General features: G+C 43.8%; 1 long non-coding RNA gene across 1 annotated transcript; it reads right to left on the minus strand.

The window, feature by feature from the left end:
* Positions 1–6,448: 6,448 nt before the first annotated feature.
* LOC105477700 (uncharacterized) lies at positions 6,449–20,082 on the minus strand. The gene is made up of 3 exons (XR_984893.2): positions 19,771–20,082; positions 8,566–8,813; positions 6,449–6,646 (listed from the first exon to the last, which is right to left on the minus strand). It is a non-coding gene; the product is annotated as an uncharacterized lncRNA (long non-coding RNA).
* Positions 20,083–20,284: the final 202 nt, after the last annotated feature.

A 20,284-nucleotide genomic window follows, 5' to 3' on the forward strand; every position in this document is an offset into this window, starting at 1 on the left:
CCTACAGATTCAGGATGTGGTGCAGGCTCAGGTCAGGGCTGAGACTTCTGCAGATTTCAACATCATCCCTGAGGAGCTGTCTGATACCTATTAAAGTGAACCCTCTACGACAATGTGTCCCGAACATGGCTGAGTCAGTCTCTTGAGAGCTCTTGCTGGAAATCAGCATTTTTGAACACCTCCCAGGAGATTCCAATGAGTACAGGTATGAAAAATGCTGGTCTCCAGAGAAGGCAATTTCTGCTGGCCCAAGCTCCCCCAGTTGGTACCCCAGTCTAGCTGCCTAACTGTGCCTCAGTTTCCTTATGTATAATGTGGAAATCATGCTTTCCTTTAGCCTCTAATGGGCAGGCAGTAGACACAGCAGGTTCCTGGAGCTGTGTGGCAGAGTGCCTGATTCTGGGGCCCCACTGGGGAGAATTCCAGCCTCTGCATCTCCTGGACTGGGCAGGGTCAGGCCGTGGAGGGAGGCAAGCCCAGCCCCATCTCATAAATCACAGGCCAGGAAATGCAGGGCAGGCGCCCCTGCCTCCATATATCCCACACATTAGATGCTTCACTGGTGTCCCACAAGTGAGCTTTGTGAAGCCAGGCTCAAGGAAGAGGGGTGGGCAGTTACCAGAAATGAAACCTCAGCCAGCTCCCTCCGGGGTCGTCCGGCCCCACAAGTCTCCTAGTGCAGGGGCTGGAAGCACGGCTGTTATTATTATTTTTTTCTTTTGGAGGGGGAGCATTTGGCCCCAGGTTTGACGGCACATAAAAGGCCCTCAAAAAGGAGACAGAAATCTATTACCCGCCTGGCCAGAAATAGCCCCGGGGGAGGCTGGGCTGAAGCCAAGGCCAGAAGCTGTCCAGGGGACCTTGCAGAGGCCTCTGCCAGGGGAGCAGGGGACAGCTCGCTGGCTCCCCCGTGGGGCTGTCGGCTGCAGGGAAGGGCTGTGAGGGATGTTTTAGCCTCAGGAAATCTTGGGTTTCATTTCAGGCTCCCCAATAGCAGGGGTTCCTGTTGAGGAGTGACTCAGGGCATCTGGAAGCCATGACTGGTCAGGGTTCAGGTAGGCGGGCTGTGTCCTGAACTGAGGGCACTCAGGTGAGGCTGGAACCCCAGGGCTGCACCCACCAGAGAGGGCACCCTTGTGTCATTCATCTGCCCAGAGTGGGAGCCTCAGCCCCACTTAGACAAAGACTCCAACAGGCATCAGGAGACCCTGGACAGATTTCCCCCACTTTACCTGGCTCAGGAGAGCGTCGAGGAAAGGGATACACCTGTGCAGAATGGCTGAACAGGGGACAGCAGACCAGTAAGGGCACTGGATAGAGGTGGAGGGGAGTTGATGTTAGTCACCAGCAGATGGGGCAGTGGAACATCAGGCAACAGGATAAGCTGCAAGTACACCCACGTCAGTGCCTAGAGGAGGAGACGCTCCTGGGGTGTGCATTTGCTCAGCCTAATTAACAGTGACTGTGCCCATTTGTGAAACACTCACTCTGTGCCGGGCACTGTATTAAATGCTATCCATGCATTGGGGAACAGTTCAACTTAATGGTTAAGAACACAGATTTATTATCAGATCTAGTACTTCCTAGCTGTGTGATCTTGGGTATATAATTTCACCTCTCTGTGCTTGAGTTTCCCCAGCTATAAAATGTGGATAATGTCGTTGCTTTGAGGATTAAGTGAGACAGACCATTCATGTTAAGAACAGTACCTGGCACACAGTAAATGCTCATTTCATGTAACTGCTATTTGTATGCTCCCTTTAGCTCTTCACAACATGGAGATATGATTAGGTATTGGCTAGGGTAATGCCAGCTGCTATAACAAATAAACCTCCACAATTCAGTAGCTTAATGAATATTTTTTTGCTCAAATAATACAATGCTGGTACTTCTGGTTAACAGGCAGCTCTCCTCCATATGGTGATTCAGGGACCCAGGCTTAGAACTCTGGAGTCCCCTGCATCTGGGGAGACGCTGGGAGAGATGGTGAAGAAGGTAAGTTGGTACCTCAACCACACTGGCCTGGAAGTGACAGGCCTCCCTTCCACTCATTTTGTTGGTGACAACTAAATGATAAATAGCAGTCAGTTCAGTGTAAGGAATGCTCAGAAATGTAGTCCCTGCCCACGCAGCCCCGATCTCACTTTGTGCTCTAGAAGAGGGGGGACAAACCATGGGGGATGGTTAGCCATCTCTACCACATATCATTTACGTGTTAAGATGCTGAATCTCAGAGAAATTAACTCACCCAAGGCAGAGCAGCTTGCAAATGGCAGTGCTGAGGTACGAGAACATAGCTGTTTGCCTCCTACTCTTGATATCTTTCCACCAAACATGACTGCCTCAGTCCAGGGCATTTCATCTCTTTCTGCCTGTCTGAGGTCAGGTTCTTCAACTGATGGGAGGGGAAGAGTGAGGACCTGACTCTCAGGTTACAGCTGTACCAGTCTCATGGCCCGACAGATTCAAGGGCCTTAGTTGATGCTGGGAATGGCTGCTACCACTGGGACAGATGGAGAGAAGGGTGGGACCCAGATGATGGGCCGTATTTAAGACCTCAGTGGGCAAGACCCCAGCTGGGAGTCAGGCCTCAGTCCTGAAGGTGGCCTGAGACGCAAGTTGGAAAGGAAGTGTAGGGAGAGAGGGAGGCCCAGCTGCTGGGCTGAACCATGTGGCTAATCAGCAAGGGAGAGTCCTTGGGGGCGCTTGTCTCTGAGCTGGGGGCAGCCGGGAGATTCTGAGAATGATGTGTGTGGCTGTCCTGGTTTGGTGCTCTCTGAAATACACTTGAGACAAGCAGTCAAGCATGAACAGTTTATGTGGCAGGTGATCCTAGGAAATACCAGTTGACTGGGGCTGGGGAGGAGGAGGCAGGGGCAGGAAGGCTGTTATGGAGCACATGACCCTGTGGGTAGGTGGAGCTTAGTCTTGCTGTGGACCTCTGAAAGACACTGTAGAACATCCCTCAAAGCCATTCCAGCAGGGGCTTTTACCCACCAGTTCTCTATAGGAAACCCACCAGCATGCAGAGGGAAAGTGGGGCGTCAGCAGCACCTGCCCACTGGTTTTCCTGGGGCTCAGAATTGTCGGGTGTGACTGGATATTGGTGCCAATGCTGCTGGCATATTTCCTGGGTTGACTTAGAGACTGGGGTGCGTGTTCAGGCAGCGAATGGCCAGGTATGACCCATGAATGGGAAAGAAGGGGAGCAAGTGTATTCTCCTGAGGCAGGAACAAAGGCAGGGGGAGGGTGGCCCAGGAGCCGCAGCCATGCTTCCAGGGATTCCCCACCAGCAGAACGCGTCCATTCTCTCTGCTTCCCCTCTCTGTACTTGCTAAGTCCACATCCAGGCTGCCTCACTCGAGAGCACACAGCAGTTCTCCATTCTACACATCAGGGCGGTCAAGCAGGTACCCATGTGAGCAGGGAAGCCGGGTGGCTGGGGGCTCCTTCTGAAGTAAGCACGGCCCTGCATGTGGCCAGCCCAGCTCCAGACAGAAGGCCCTTTAAATCATACCTTTGAGGTATTTTCTCTCCTGTTTCAAAAGTTTCCGTGGAAAATTCAGGAATGAATGCCCCATTCAATACATTTAATGGTAATGAAGTATAATTTCCCTGCCAGAAATACAAAGGTGGCAGGTGGCCGGTGGGAACAGCAGCATCTTTCAGCCAATTCTTGAGCTCCTAGATTTGTGTCCAGAGAGGGATGGAGAGTTTGGAGGGGTGAGGAAGGATGCTGGGCATGGGTCGGTGACTTTGTCCTACAAGAACTGCACAAGGACACTCAGAAGCGCCTGGTGAGTGTAGGGTAACTGTTCCGCGGACAGGAGGTGCGGGCTTACACCAGCAGTCAGTACTGAAGCCCCTCGGCCTGGCTGTAGAGGGCTGAGTGGGGAAAAATGCCCCAACTGGGGCTGAAGGTTCAATGTTCAAGTGGAGAGAGCCTGAGCTTTGCACCAGACAAGATTGGGGTTGAATCCCTGGTTCATTACTCACAAGTTCCTTGACCTTGACCAAGGAACCTCACTTCTTGAGCAGCAACTTCCTTATCTGTAAAATAGGAACTATGACTGTTGAATCTACCTTCTAGGGTGGAGCGGAATTAAATGGGGGAAGCCACAGAAAGCACCTGACACATAGCAGGCGCTCGAGTGTCATTGATTAAGGAAGACAGACGGTTGTAATAAAATGGATAGAAACTCATGAGGTGCCTACTATGTGCAGACACTCCCAACTGTGCTACAGGCATTTGCTCATTTACTTAAGCAAGAAGCTGGGATCAGACAGAAGTGGAGACTGCACAGACTAAGCCGGCAATAGGGAGGGTCCCACGGATGGTCAGCTAGGGACAGTGGGAACACTGTTCCTGGGGTTGGCTGTGGCAGGCATCCAGAGAGAGGGCGCCTGATGTTCTGGGTGTGGCAGGAGAATGCAGGTTGCAACGACACTTGAAGTCTAGCAAGCAGTGGATGTGACCTAATTGGGATGCCATGTCTGTGGCCTGCCTGCCACCACTCTGCAGCCTATGTCTCTGGCTGACATGACAAACCCATTGCAGAATATACCCCCTGGGAATCTCTATGTCCTTCTCAATGAGAGTTGCCAAGTGAAGTTACATCAACTCGCCACCTTTGTTTTTACAGATGAATCCACAGAGAAGGGGGTGGGTGTGAGAAACAGAGCCTTTCACCTGATATTGGGGTGCTGCTCTTGGACCCCGGCCTTAAAACAACTTCCCCTTCCCCCATAACATACACAACCCTGTGGGACAGGATGAACCCAGGAAAGGATTGGAAGCTGAGTCTCCAAGTTCAAGAGCTCCAGGACTGCAGCTGAGCAAAGGCTGGGGCTGGCAGAGGCCACTGACAGATGGAAGATGCAGGGCATGTGCAGGCTCTCCAATGGCCTCCACTTTCCTAAAACTCAGCCAGCCAACCCTGCTGCAAGAATGTCTCCAGAAAAGATATTTGTGGCAAGGAGCCCACATTTGGGTCTGGCCCCCAGGAACTCCCCCTGGGAAAAGTTGAGGGTGCAGAACCAAGATTGGAAACCACAAGTCTGACAGAAACCAGCTCCATCAGGCATATTGTGGCATTTCTCAGAGTCTCTCCTGTTCTCCAGCTTCCTCCAAGTGTGAATTGTTCATTTTATGTTTTCCCTGATTTCACCACTCAATTAACCCCACAGCAGGTGCCACCTCCTCCATGCCACCTTTAGCACAGTACAGGAATTACTAGAAACTTCTGCCCTGTGAGTACTGGCATTCCTTCTGTTTCATGTTCTGCTCCATCCGGGACACTACCCTCCCCTGCCAGTTTCTCATGCTCACCCTCATTTCCATGTGTGTCACTTGTATTTCTTTGCTGTCACTCATCTGAGTTTTCTCAGCTCAGAGTTGTAAATTGTGACATAAAATTCTTCTTCACCCTGTTTCATATGCATTTTGACTGATGACATGTGTGTTGATGTTCTTAGAGACTGATCATGACTCAGACTGAGCATGTGCATAGATTTTAGGAAAGGATAAAGGAATTGTGTAGATCACAACGCTGAAGCCATTATTGAGATTGTTTTCAGTGTCTGAAACCCTTTTCAATGCCTCTGGCTTTCTGTTCCCCACAGGTGCTCCTTTCCCCTTATTCTTGTTCATTACCTGCTCAGAATGATTTCCGCCCCTTCCTCCCACCTGGAATCAGATCCAGGCGCTGGTGAGTGAGCTCGGGCATAGTGGGAGGCCCCAAAGCCACAAAGGGTGTGAAAGGCAGGTTGCAGCCAGGACAGACGCGGAGATTACAGGCCAAGGTCAAAGAACCGGGAATGTTAGCTGAGGTTGCAGGGTGACAGCGATAGGTAATCTGTTGCTAAGGCAAAACTGGGCTTGGCATTGAGAACCAAGAAAACTACATCTTGGGGTAAGGTCTGAAAGCAAAGTCTCCAGGGCCAAAGTCCTCACTGTGCATCTCTATACATCCCAGTGCCACCAGGCAACTTTTCTGGGTGTTTTTGAGAGCACACCCCATTCCCAATAGCACCATTCACACGGCAAGTAGGTGTATTACCCTGCATTGCTCATTACTGTTGCATTTGTGGACACCTCATCTCGTAAGTGAGACTATAAGACTTAGTGAGGGGATACAGGGTCTCTGTCTTCTTTTTAAGACCCCAGGCGCTCAGCACAGATGATTGTGGAAGTAGCAGTGATGTAACTCTGGCTGGCCTGGTTTTGGATAACAGGTCTGCTGCTTATGGCTGTGTCTAGGGGCAAGTCACCAAACCTCTCTGCATTATTCAGCTCAGGGATGAATAAGGTACAATGGAAAGGGCTGTTGTGAGGATTGAATGAGATTATATAGAAATCACAGGGTCCCTGGATGCACACAGTAACCGTCCATTGTCTGTTCTTCTTTATCAATTAGTATATGTCTACTGATTGCTTTTCTTGAATGAACAACTTATTTATTTGCAAATGTCAGGGCACTAAAGCATAGGAAATGTTCTCATCCTTCAAGCCGCTTCTGCTATTTTGGGGTGAAAAGGAGATTCAGGAAGCAGGAGTTGAACGGCTGCAGCAAGTGTGGTGAGTGAGAGATGCCGTGACTTCCTAATTCCCATGATCATCTTGCCTTCTGTGTTAGTTTGCTGGGGCTGCCGTAACAAAACACCGTCAATCAGGGGTGGGCTTAAGCAATAGACATCAATAGACATTCATTTTGTCAGCGTTCTGGAGGCTGGATGTCTAAGGTCAAAGTGCTGGCAGGGCTGGTTTCCTCTGAGGCTTCTGTCCTGGGCTGTTTCTCTACATGGCCATTCCCCAGTGTGGGCACCCCTGGTATCTCCTTCTGTTTCAGAAGGGACACCAGTCAGATTGGATTAGGACCCACTCTAATGGCCTCCTTTTAACATAATCACCTATTTGAAGACCCTCTCTCCAAATCCAGTCCTATTCTGAGGTATGGGGGGTTAGGGCTTCAACATGGAATTTGCAGGGGATGCAATTCAGCCCATAGCACCTTCCCCTCTTGCTAACTATGCCACTGCACAGGGCTTCGTGCCCTCCTATGAGCTCAGTTCCTCAAGAGTCCCAGCACCCCTGAGCTCCAGCCACAGGGATCACCTTTTCCAGGCCCTGCTGAACTGGCTGGCAGCAGGCCTACCTCATGAACAGCTCACTTATGCAGGCTCTGCTCTCTCTCCTGGGGGTCTCACCTGGGCCACTCACTCCCCAACCCACAGGGCCTCCCAGGAACTGCAGCCACCTTCTGAGCAACATGGCAGGCAGGCATCAGGAAATTGCCTGGCGTGGAGCTCTCCTCTGCTCTTGGCCCCTGCATTCCCCAGTCCAAGGTCCTGCTCCCGGGAGCGGAAGGAGGCAAATCTCAGCCCCTCCCTCCCACTCCCCATGGCTAGGGTGGGGTATGGCTCATGGATCCCAAACTCCTCCTGCAGGGGCACCTGAACTGGACTCCGAGTTCAACCTCTGGTGCCTTGTGCCGCGGAGGTTCTCCATATAAGAGAGTCTTTCTAAAGCACAAAGAAGGTGGTGACACTCCCCCATGCAGCCTTCAGTGACTGTGGCCCGAAGACTCACCAGAGGTGACACGTGAGGCTCTACACCCTGGGGTCCACCTTCTTGCAGGCACATCTGCTGCCACACCCCAGCAAGCAAGCTGTCCGCGTGTCCCTCTCTGCTGTTTGCTCAAGCAGTCACCTCTCCCTGGATGCCCGTGGCCCTTCTTCCACCTGGCCAGCCCCTGCCAGCCCTGCCCTGTTCTCTGCTCCCCTAGTATGGGGGTCAGAGCTTTGGGAACTGACCTCTGTTTCCACCCTAGTACCATCATGCTGCAGCTAGGTGGTCTCAGCCACACCAGCAAACATACCAGGCATGCTATTTAAAAAAAAAAAAAATCCCATTTTCAGAGTACTGGGGTTAATTCAGACTCACATTAAATGTTCACCCTGTTTCTTATCCATCTTCACAGCCAGCAGAATGAAGTGCCTGGGATACCTGGCAAACCTTATCATCAAAGACAGATTCAGTGATATCCCCTGGACACATGGGTGGCCTAAGGCCCTGACTGCCACCCTGTGGCTGGAAAAAGGGGACACCCTGGGTGTGGGGAGCCTGAGGCCCTTGAGTCATTGGTGAGTGCTCTGTATGACCCAGCAAGTGAGGTCGCCCTCTCTCTCACCATCCTCCTTTCTCTCTCACTTGAAAGCACTCTTCGGTGCTCACTCAACACAGTCCCTGTTGGTCATCTCACCCACCTCCTCGACCTCACACCTACCCAGGCCCCAATGACACCCAGATATATTTCCCTCTCTGGCCTCTCCCACACACTCCAACCCACACAGCCAACAGCTGCCTGGACACATCCACCTGGATGCCCCCTGGGCAATACCACTTCATGTGTTCAACATCAAAGTCATCGTTTCCTCTGATGGCCAGTCAGCTCTTTCTTCTGGGCTCCACAGCTCAGGAATGCAGCCTGTATCCAGTCAACCAGGTCAGGGCTTGAGCACCTCATGAAGCTCTTCCTTCACTCACTGTGTCTGGCCAAACCTACCTGGCTTGCCGAGTGGTTCTGTCATCCAGCCCTCCTCGTCCTCCGAGGTCCATCCCTGATGTAGGCCACACACATCTGTCTTGAGGATGAAAGCACATCCTCATCACATCACAGTCTTCCACTTCACTGTCATCCAGTGATTCTTCCAGAACATACATATCTGCTCCGGTCATTCTCTTGCTTATGCGAGTGCAAGCTGCACTTCATGAGAGCTGGGATCTCGATTATTATTTTTGTGAGTAATGGTCCTGGGGAGAGACAATGGCACACATACCAAGCTGAGGAACTGAGCAAAGTTTGATAAAGGGACTACTTACAAGGATGTGGGCAGAGTTTAAAGAGAGCAGCAAAGATGGTGCGACACCCAGGATGAGTAACGGTGGGGATCCATTGCCAACCTAGCCTGGAGGGTCCTGAGAGGCAGCGGTTTCCTTGACCCACAGAGAGTTGTTTGGAGAGGGCAGCCTGCCAGCAGCAGTGGTCAGGGGATTCAGTCTCCGCGGGCCCACAGGGGAGGGGCCTGGGGTGATAAATAGCCCATCACTCTCTCCCTTCGCCCTCTGGTCTCTTACTGGTGCAACTAATTTGCCACCTCTAACCAGCAGCCAGAGGGCAGGCGGCCTGCTGATGTGGTCAGCCTCCCAGGTCAGAGGAGGGTTCCCAGAGGCTCTGAGGAACCAACCGAAGATCCCAGTTCATCACTGTTTCTCTGGCACCCAGGGACCAACCAAGCAATGAATCAATAAAGGTTTCCAAATGCACGTGAGGATGAGGCCAGACTTCTTGGCCTGGCATTTAAAGTCCTTCGTGAATCTTACCCTTTCACATGTCCTACACACAACTTCCTGCTAGGTGGGTACTTCTCCTTCTCTAAGGCACAGCTCAAGTGGCATCTCTTCTGGGAAGCCCTCCTTCACTCTCCTGAAAAATCAGCCATTCTGCTCCTACAGACCTCACTCACCCCTCGCCTTTCCAATAATATGTATTGCTTTCTGTTCAGATCTCTTCACAGGTCTCTCTTTCCCAGCCACGATGAGCACCATCATATTTACCTCTCTGTCCCCAACATCTGGCACATAGTAGGTGCTTAATACAACATTAGTAAGTTAATTTAAAATGTCAGGATATAATTAAGATACGATCATTCCTAATGCCTACAATGGAGGCTTTGAGTTTTTCTGTGCATTGTCAAAGATGCTTAGGGGCTTTTTTTCACCTTATGATTTTAAAAAAATGATTGTGATATCTTACAGATTTGACATGGAAAGTTGATTTAATTTTTTTAATGTAGAATAAAAGGACCAAAGTAAAGGATCAAAGGTGCTTCCATTCAGACCCAAGAAAAGCCAAAACCAATGAAGCTGGCACAGAGGGACAGCTCCCCCATTGACCCTGAGGTGTGCCAGCTTGCAATTCCTGCTTAGCCTCTCAAGCATCATAAACTAATGGAATTGAAAGCCACTATTTGGAAGCAGAGTTTACAGTCCACTTACCGATGAAGAGGCATTTTGCGGACACAGGCTATGAAGCCTGTTTTCATTTTGATGTTTTTAAAATCTAATTTCCATGCAAATAGGAAAGGATGTGTTTAAGAGTGTCGACTTTGGGATTTGTTTGAGTGTCAAACGGCATGACTAATATTTGGGAATTGAAAAGTGTCCAAGGACACTTAAGGAATTCCAGTACTACAAAGGAAGCCAAATATGTTGTGATTAGAGCATTCACTGTCCCAAGAAAATAAATGAGCTGGCTCAGAAGACAAGCCACTTTGCACTGCCCATTGGCTTCTGAGCAATTCTGTTCCCAAGAATCTGCGATCATGGAAGAAGATCCATTGTTGCAACACTGGTTAAAAACTCATTTATTCAAGTGTTTTTAAAATGAAATTTTAAATATCCAGAGAGAAAAAAATTGCCAACGTTTAGGCCCGAGGGGAAGGGCTGTACTAGTAGAGTTTTAACAGGTAGTTTGTTTTTGCATTGTTTGCAGTGAATAACACTGACAGTCTGAAATTTAAAAGCAGTAGTAAGAAGGGAAGTAAGAATTTAGTTGTCTGGGATCATTCTTCTGCTTAAAAAGGAGAACAGTCATGCAAAACTGGTATGAGGAAATTGGATATGTTTTAAGGATATTTTAAGAAATCTTTTAAGGAACCAGGCATGGTGGCTCATGCCTGTAAGCTCAACACTTTGGGAGGCCAAGGTGGGGGAATCTCTTGAGCCCAGAAGTTCAAGACCAGCCTGGTCAACATGGTGAGACCATATCTCTGTAATAAACTAAAACACAAAAAATTTAGCCAGGCATGGTGGTTCATACCTGTGGCAAGAGGATCACTTAAGCTCAGGAGTAGGAGGCTATAGTGAGCTATGATTACACCAGCTATGATCACGCCACTGTACTCCAGCCTGAGTGACAGAGTGAGACCCTGTCTCAAAAAAAAAAGGCTTGGAGTATGGCATACAAGAATGGAGCTTTGCCCTTCAGGTAGAAAAAAAATTCTTATATTTGAATAGTGTGGGGTGGAGGCGGGGGGCAGGGCGGTGGGCAGAAAGGAGACAAGAGAGGTAGTTAGCACAGAAAATTCTCAAGTTGAAATAGTTTGAAAAGGGTAATTACCTCCTTCTAGCTGAAAAGAGCAAATGAATAGTTAAAGGCTTTTAAGATAAATAACTTGAAACCCTCACAGAGAGAAATAAGAAGTTGAGCGGGGGACCCAGGAGGCCCAGAAAGCCACTGTTTCTTCCTAATGTCACACCAAGGACCAACTCTACATATGCAACATTAGAAACCAGTTGAAGTTTAATACAAGAGGATATCCAAATTGGATTTGTAATTTCCCTATTTTATTCTAAATTTGATATCAAGATTTTATAGTTTTAGAGTAGTTGAATAATATTTGCCATTGTTCTGATAAAGAGTTGGACCTTTCTAAGAAAAAACAGACACATACACATGCACACACATACCATTTGATCTTAGTTACACACACTGGTTCTATTGCCCCAAATCTTCACGAATCACTGCCTCCCCTAGTGGCTATTTACATAATTGCAGGCTTGTGTCGTTTGCCCATTGGCAAAGGCCCCCAGGGAAATTTACTCTCAGTGAATTTGATTTTACAAAGATTCCTGGTGTCTTCTTTGTTCCAGGGCACCACTGACATGGAGGTATGAATACCAGGGGCTCTGAAGGTTCAAACTGTCACTTTCTTATCACATGCCTGGAAGCTTCCATTTTGAAGTGGAGCCTCTGGTTCTGGAAAGTACATTTGCCTCTTTCTTTCTTTTCTTCCTTCCTTCCTTCCTTCCTTCCTTCCTTCCTTCCTTCCTTCCTTCCTTCCTTCCTTCCTTCCTTCCTTCCTTCCTTCCTTTTCTTTCTTTTCTTTCTTTCTTCTTTCTTCTTTCTTTCTTTCTTTCTTTCTCTATATTTAAATTTAATTTGCAATTTCTTTCTTCTTTCTTGATTTCTTGGTGCATACCACAAGAAGTACAGCTATGTAGCCCTTCTCTGTCCCAAGCATAAGTCCCCTTAAAGGGCCAAAGAACTATTGGTCCTTCCTTCCAGACAGGAAAAGCTGGTTGAACCCAAAAGGTTTGTGACTTGACATCTATTGATGTGCATATCGGTTTAATTCTTACTCCTGCTCACAAATCTCCCAGAGTGCATTTCTGTCCCCGCTTCAGTCTGGTGTCCTGGCAACCACCTCCAGGTGGTAACCACCTCCAGGGTTCTACTCTCTAACAGGAAATGCAGTAGGGATGGAGGGTGGCAGAAATGTTTCTTAATCACTTCCTCCAATGTTGGGGAACTCAGTTTTCTGACTCATGCACTATTTTAACAGCTTCCAGTAAATCCTTAGCCTGAATATTTGGAGTGATTGCAGGAAGTGATTTCTAGAAACATCGGAGGAAACATTGAGGAAAGAAGACTGGACATGAGGAAGGGGAACGTGGAGAGAATGGGGAGAAGGAGGAAAGGAGAGAGGAAGGGAGAGAAGGAAGGGATGATGGGGAGGGAAAGAAAACATGGAGAGAGAAAGGAAAACAAGGAGAAACCACAGCAGGGAAAGAGAGTATTGTGGCCACCAGGTGAGAAGTCGCCTATAGGCCCTAATACCTCAGTAGTGACCCAGGACCAATGAGTGGGTAAAATTACTACCCTGACATTTGCCCTGTTCCAGTCAAAGATGGCTCACTCAGTGACCCTGGGAACTTAGGACGGTCCCTGCTTCCTAAATGAGAGGATCGGGCAGGCTGCTGGGCAGAGGTGAGTTTAGCTGAGGGACTCATGGCTTGGCCTGCACTTGTTTCTGAACTGGATGGACCTTGCTAGCGTCACCCTCAGATCCTAGAGAATTATTTTCTGACTCATGCACTATTTTGACAGCATCCAGGAAATTCTTGGCTTATTTGAGGTGATTGGAGGAAGTGATTTCTAGATTGGTTCTTTACCGACCAAAAGAAGGTCAACTCTCCTGATACTCCTGATAGTGTAAACACATACAGCAGTTTTCCTTGGAAGTTAAGAGACTCCTGAGACTCCTAGCAACCTATATTTTCCATTTTATCTTAGCACAGAAGATAGGCTTAGCAAAAGAATGCCTCAGGCACTCTAAAATATACCCCCACCCTGCTGGAAACCAACAACAACCTTTAAGCATACACTTAACAACAAGTGAAATGTGGTCACACACTCCTGTAATATTTTCCCCCAAAATGTTGAGATGACTTTTCTGGATTTGCCCATTGGCCACATTCGTGTGTTGATAAGCTAGAGCAAGCTCTCTGGTTCAGGAAACTTAACGGGGAGCTGACATTCATACTATCATGCTGAAAGGGGAATGTTATGCCATTATCCCTTGAAAAACACAACTTGCTGAAACAGAAACAGAAAAAAATAGTGAATCTGAGCAGTCCTATATTCCTTTTTAAAAAAAGACAAATAACTCTTCCAATACTTTAAAAAATGCCAATCTTACATTGTCTTTTCCAGAAAACAAAGAGGGAACATTTCCTGCCTTTTTATTTTGAGACAAGCATACACCTGATAACCAAAACTGACAAAGATATTACCAGCAAAGACCATTATAGGACAATATTTATCTTGAATACAGATGCAAAATCAGAAACAAAATATTAGCAAATTTATATACAGTGATACATATAAAAGGATAACAGCATAACTGAGTGAGGTTTAATTTAAAAATGCAAGAGCCATTTAACATTCAAATATCAATATATTTTACCATATTAACAGAAATAAACTCAAGAGATTTAGAAAAAAAAGCCTTTGAGAAAATTAACACCTATTCATGATAAAAATCTCTCAGCATTAGGAATAGAAAGGAACTTCTTTAAACAGATAATGCATATGTACAAGATATCCACGCCTAGTATGATGAAATGTTGCATTTAATGATGAAATATTTCTCTCTTTCCCCTGTGGTTGGGAATAATGTAAGGATGTTCATAACCTTGCTCCCAATCTCAGGGCCAAAGCAAATAATTAGAATAAATACATGAAATTGTCAAGGTCACTAGATGCAAAATCAATACAAAAAATTAATAAATGTAAAATAATTTAAATTATGTAAATCAGATTCTTAAATCACAGTGGAATTAAATTAGAAATCAATAGTGGAAAGAATATGGAAAATTCCAAAATATTAAAATACTAAGCAACAAAGTTCTAATTAAGCTATGGGTCAAAGGAGAAATTACAAGGAAAACTAGAAAATATTTTGAATTGAATGAAAATAAAAACACAACATATGAAAATATGTGAGTTTACAGTGCTTAAGTAAAATTTGATACTAACAAATTTATACTAATGTACTAATTTTATAATAAGTATTACATTTATACTTTAAAAAGAAGACAGGTTCTATGACCTAGCTTCTTAATAATCTAGAATAAGAACATAAATGTAAATTTAAAAAAAAAACAGAAAAAAAGATGAAGCTAAAAAAATCAATGAAACAGAAAACAGAAAAATAATAAATAATAAAGGCAATCAAAATCCCTTTTTAAGATCAACAAAAGTGATAAACCTCAAGCCAGATTAATCAAAACAATTAAAGAAAAGAAGAGATAAATTAATACAGAAATGAAAGAGGAGACATCACTATAGATCCTATTGATGGTAAAGTTATTAGAGGAATATTATATACAATCATATACCAATAAATTCAACAACTTAGATCAAGTGGAAAATTTCTTGAAAGACACAAACTACCAAAGCTTACAGAAGAATAAATTTATATCCTAAATAGCCCTATGCCCATTAAATAACTTGAATTTGTAGTTAAAATCCTTCCCACAAAGAAAACTCCAGACCTAGATGGCTTTACTGGCATTTTCTATGAGGCATTTAAGAAAGATAATATCAGTTCTACACAAACTCTTCCAGAAAATTGAGTAGAAAGCATCACTTCCCAAAAAATTACATGAGGTCAGCATTAACTCAATAGCAAAACTGAAGACATTACAAGAAGGAAAAGAACGAAGAGGAAGATGAGAAAAACTACAGATTAACACATTCATAAACATCATTATAAAAGCATAAAATTTGAATAAATCATAACTATCACATACAAAAAGATTATGACCAAGTAAAGTTTATTCCAAGAATGTAAGGTTGGTTTTACAACTAAAAATAAATTAATTCACCATACTTAAAGACTAAAAGAGAACAAAAAAGAGTGCAAGCATATAATCATCTCAATAGATACAAAAAATAAGAAATAAAAAATTGACATAATTCAACAACCATTTATGGCAGAAACTATGAATAGAAACAAACTTCTTCAACTTGATAAAGATGTTCTATAAAAACCTAGCTAATATCATCATACTTAGTGGTGAAAGACTAATTTCCCCACTAAGATCAGAAGAGGGGCAAGGATGTGCAGTCCCTCTATTTCTATTCCACAATATCTGGAAGTTCTAGTCAGTACAAAAAGGCAATAAAAAGAAACATACAGTTTGAAAAGGAAGAAGTACAACTCTACTTATTTGCATGCCAACATTCTATCTTTGTAGAAAATCCTCAGGATTATACAAAAAAAGTACTGGAACTAACAAGTGAGTTTAAAAAGATTACAGGATACAAAGTTAACATACAAAATTAATTCTACTTTTATATACCAGCAAGAAACAATTTGGAATTGAAAAATTTTTTAAAAACTTAATAATAACATCAAAAACATGAAATACGTTGCGATAGATCTGAAAAAACTGATACACAAGTCTTGCACATCAAAAACTACAAAACACTGCTGAGACAAATTAAAGAACACCTAAGTAGATGGAGAAATACATGATATTCATGAATTGGAAAACTAAATATTGCTAAGATGCTAATTCTTCCCAAATTGTTCTAAAGATGTAATCAATTCCAGTCAAAATCCAAGAAGGATTTTTTGGAGAAATTTGACAAATTTATTATAAAAGTCATATGGAAATCAAAGGACCTAGAATACCCAAAGTAATTTTGAAAAAGAATAAAGTTGGATGACTTAGCCTATCTGATTTCAAGACTTATTATGACTCACACTGTAATCGAGGCAGTGTAGTATTGGCAAAAGGTACAACTTCAATGGAACAGAAGAAAAAATCCAAATATAGACCCTCAGATATATGGTCAATTGATTTTCAATGAAGGTGCTAAGGAAGTTCAATGGGGGAAAGGATATCTTTTCAACACATGGTCCTTGAACAAGTGAATATTCAAAAGTAAAAATTGAATCCAGGTTCTTACCATATCATTCTATGTATAGGCATTGACTGAAAATGGATAATAGACTTATATGTAAAGACTAAAACTATAAAACACTAGAAGAAACCATGAAAGAAAACTGTAGTGACCTTGGATTTGGCCAAAGATTTCTTTAAAAGGACATAAAAGGCACACAATATAAAGGGGAAAAAATAGGCTAATTGGACTCTTTCAAAATTTAAAACCATTGCTCCTCAATGGATACTGTTAGAAAAATGAAAAGGCATGCCACCAACTGAGAGAAAACATTTGCAAAATATACATCCAACAAAGGACTTGTATCTACAACCCAATTAGAGATGGCCAAGAGGTTTGAACTGACACTTCACCAAAGATATTCTGGTGGCAAATAAGTGTATGAAAAGGTGCTCGACATCATTAGTCATTGGGGAAATGCAATTTCACATCACCATGAGATAGATATCACTATGCAGCCAATAGAAGGACTAAAATTAAGACTGACCACTCCAAATGTTAGCAAGGATATGAGGCAACTGGAAATTTCACTCTGCTAGTGAAAGAGCAAAATAACATAGTAACTCTGAAAAACAGATTGCAGTTTCTCAAACTGTTAAACATACCTTTATGACCTAATCATCTCATTCCTAGGTATTTTTTCCCCAAGACAAGAGAAATGGAAGTAAATATCCACCGGAAGTCTTGTGCATGAATGTTCACAGCTGCTTTATTTTTAACAGCCCCAGTGTGGAAATAGTTAAAATATTCATCAGCACATGAATGGATAAGTGAACTGTGTTGTATCTGAACACTCAGCAACAACTATTGATACATGAAGCAACATAAGGGATAGGAGTGTGGATAGCAAAGTGGCACAAGGAAACCTCTGGGGGTGACGCACGTCTGCATTATCTTGATTGTGTGATGTTTCACGGTGTGTATGTTCCTCGAAATTCCCCAGCTGTATACTTCAGTCATGTGCAGTTTTTTTGTACCTCAATTATACCTTAATCAAGCTGTAAAAATTAATTATATTCAACTATATTTTTATATATTAAGCAACAGGCACTGGGAAAATGAAATTTTAAAAATATCATCTATAAGAGCACCAAGAATGTCAAATACATGAAAATAAATCTAATAAAAGATGTGCAATCCCTCTGCATTGAAAGTTAGATGACATGACTGAGAGAAATTACAGAGAACATACTAAAATGGAAAGATATTCCATGTTAATGATAGGAAAACCCAATATTTTCAAGATGTCAATTATCCTCTGAGTGATCCATAGATTCAACACAACTGCAATCAAAACCCCCAATGGGTTGATTCCAAGTCTTTGCTATTGTGAATAGTGCCACAATAAACATACGTGTGCATGTGTCTTTATAGCAGCATGATTTATAATCCTTTGGGTATATACCCAGTAATGGGATGGCTGGGTCATATGGTACATCTAGTTCTAGATCCTTGAGGAATCGCCATACTGTTTTCCATAATGGTTGAACTAGTTTACAATCCCACCAACAGTGTAAAAGTGTTCCTATTTCTCCACATCCTCTCCAGCACCTGTTGTTTCCTGACTTTTTAATGATTGCCATTCTAACTGGTGTGAGTCCTTTGTAGGGACATGGATGCAGCTGGAAACCATCATTCTTAGCAAACTATCACAAGAACAGAAAACCAAACACCACATGTTCTCACTCATAGGTGGGAACTGAACAACGAGATCCCTTGGACTCGGGAAGGGGAACATCACACACTGGGGCCTATCATGGGGACGGGGGAGGGGGGAGGGATTGCATTGGGAGTTATACCTGATGTAAATGACGAGTTGATGGGTGCTGACGAGTTGATGGGTGCAGCACACCAACATGGCACAAGTATACATATGTAACAAACCTGCACATTATGCACATGTACCCTAGAACTTAAAGTATAATAATAATTTTTAAAAAAAAGAAAAAAAAACCCCAATGGGTCGGAGGGGTAGAAATTGAGAAATTATTTTTAAAATGTATATGGAAATGCGAAAGATCTAGGATAGTTAAGATAATGTTAAAGAACAAGACAAAGTTTGGTGGACTTATGTTACTAGATTTCAAGACCTAGTAAAAAAAACTACAGTAGTTAAGACAGTGTGGTATTGACACAAGAAGGAACAAATAGACTGATGGAACAGAAGGTCTTGAAGAGATCCACATGTATATGGTTACACAAGTTTCACTGCAATTAAGTCAAGAAAGGATGTTTTTTCAATAAAGGCTGCTAGAGTAATTAGATATCCACATAGAAAAAAATAATCTTGCCTCCTAGCTCATAACATACACAAAAGTAAATTCCAGATGGTTCATAATCTAAATATGAAAGGCGAAACAATGTAACTTTTAGAGGAAAACATAAGAGAAAATATATACACCCCTGAGTATGCAAAGATTTCTTAAACTGAAAAAAAGCACAAAACTTGAAGAAAAAAAATGATTAATTGCATTTCATTATAAGTAATTAAAATGTTGGAAAGGAAAGCCACATAGTGGGAGAAATATTTGTGTTACATATATCCAATGAGACTCATATTCACAATTTAATAAGAATTCCTACAAAAAGTAAATTTAAAAGGCAAACAGCCCAATGGAAAAATGGACAGACAACCTGAACAAGCATTCCACAAAGGGTAATATCTAAACGGTCAATAGACATATGAAATGTGCAAAGTGTCATTACCCTCAGATAAATATGAAAAGGTAAATTAAAAACCCAAAACAATACTGCTACACACCCAGGAGAATGGCTAAAATGGAAAAGGCAGACAATACCAAGTATTGACAAGAACAAGGAGCAAATGGAACTCTCCAACATTACTGTTAGGTGTTCACTATATAACCATAGTGAAAACTCTAGCAGAATTGACTAAAACTGAGCACATATATATCCCATGATTTAACATTTCTACTTCTTGGGTATATACCCAACAGGAATGTGTGCAAGTGTTCACTGAAAGACACATAGAAATATTCACAGTAGCACTTGCACTATCAGTCAAAACCAGAAACAATTCAAATGGCCATCAAACTATAGAATAAATAAATGGCAGTATCTGCACATTGTGGAAACAAACAAAACCATAACTATGTGGAGGAAGCTCAACCACGTGGTTATAATGTTGAAAAAAAGAGCCAGATACCAAAGAGAACATATGGTAGGATTCCATTTACATAAAGCTCATACCCAGAGAAGAGTAATCTACAATGTTGAACTCAAGGTAGTAGCCACTCTCAGGAGCAGTAGTGACTGAGAGGGGATGTGAAGGGGGCTCCGTGTGCTGGCCCGGCTCCATGACTTAATCTGGGTTCTGGTTATGAAGGTGTGTTCACCCTGTGAAAATTCACCCAGCTGTACCATTGTGATTGCTACCCTTTTCTTATATATGTATGTCACACTTAAAAAAAAAAAAAGATTTGTTTGGCTTACTGTGGAAAGTGCTGTGATGGAAAGCAACAGGGTGCTGGAGAGAAAATCTGGCTGGGGTGGTCAATCAGGGAGGGCTCTTTGGAGGAAGGGATGTTTGGCTGAGAGCTGGAGGGTGAGGTGGAGCCTGCTATGAGAAAAGCAGCCGGGAAGAGCTTCCAAGGCAGGGGGAACTGATGGACAAAGGCAGGAAGGTTGGGACATGAGTGAAGCTGTGATGCGCAGGAAGCTGGCTTGTGCCATCAATGAGAGCCAGTTCTGAGCATCTGGCCCCAACTCTGTGTTCAGTGAGGTCACCATGGTGACTTGGAATATGCAAATGATGTGGGAAATCAGCAAATTGTATCAATCTGGATTTTTTTTTCCTCAGAAAATCGCCAGCTGTACAGCAATGACCATAGCTTGGCAGACCTGTCATGATTGGTCATTTAACCGTCTTTAAAATTCACTCTATTACATCCTTGGCTTTCTTCTCTATCCTGCTAGGAAAAAAAAAAAAAGTTTCTTTGGATGCAAC

Source organism: Macaca nemestrina, chromosome 2, assembly GCF_043159975.1.
Source record: "Macaca nemestrina isolate mMacNem1 chromosome 2, mMacNem.hap1, whole genome shotgun sequence".
Lineage (NCBI taxonomy): Eukaryota > Metazoa > Chordata > Mammalia > Primates > Cercopithecidae > Macaca > Macaca nemestrina.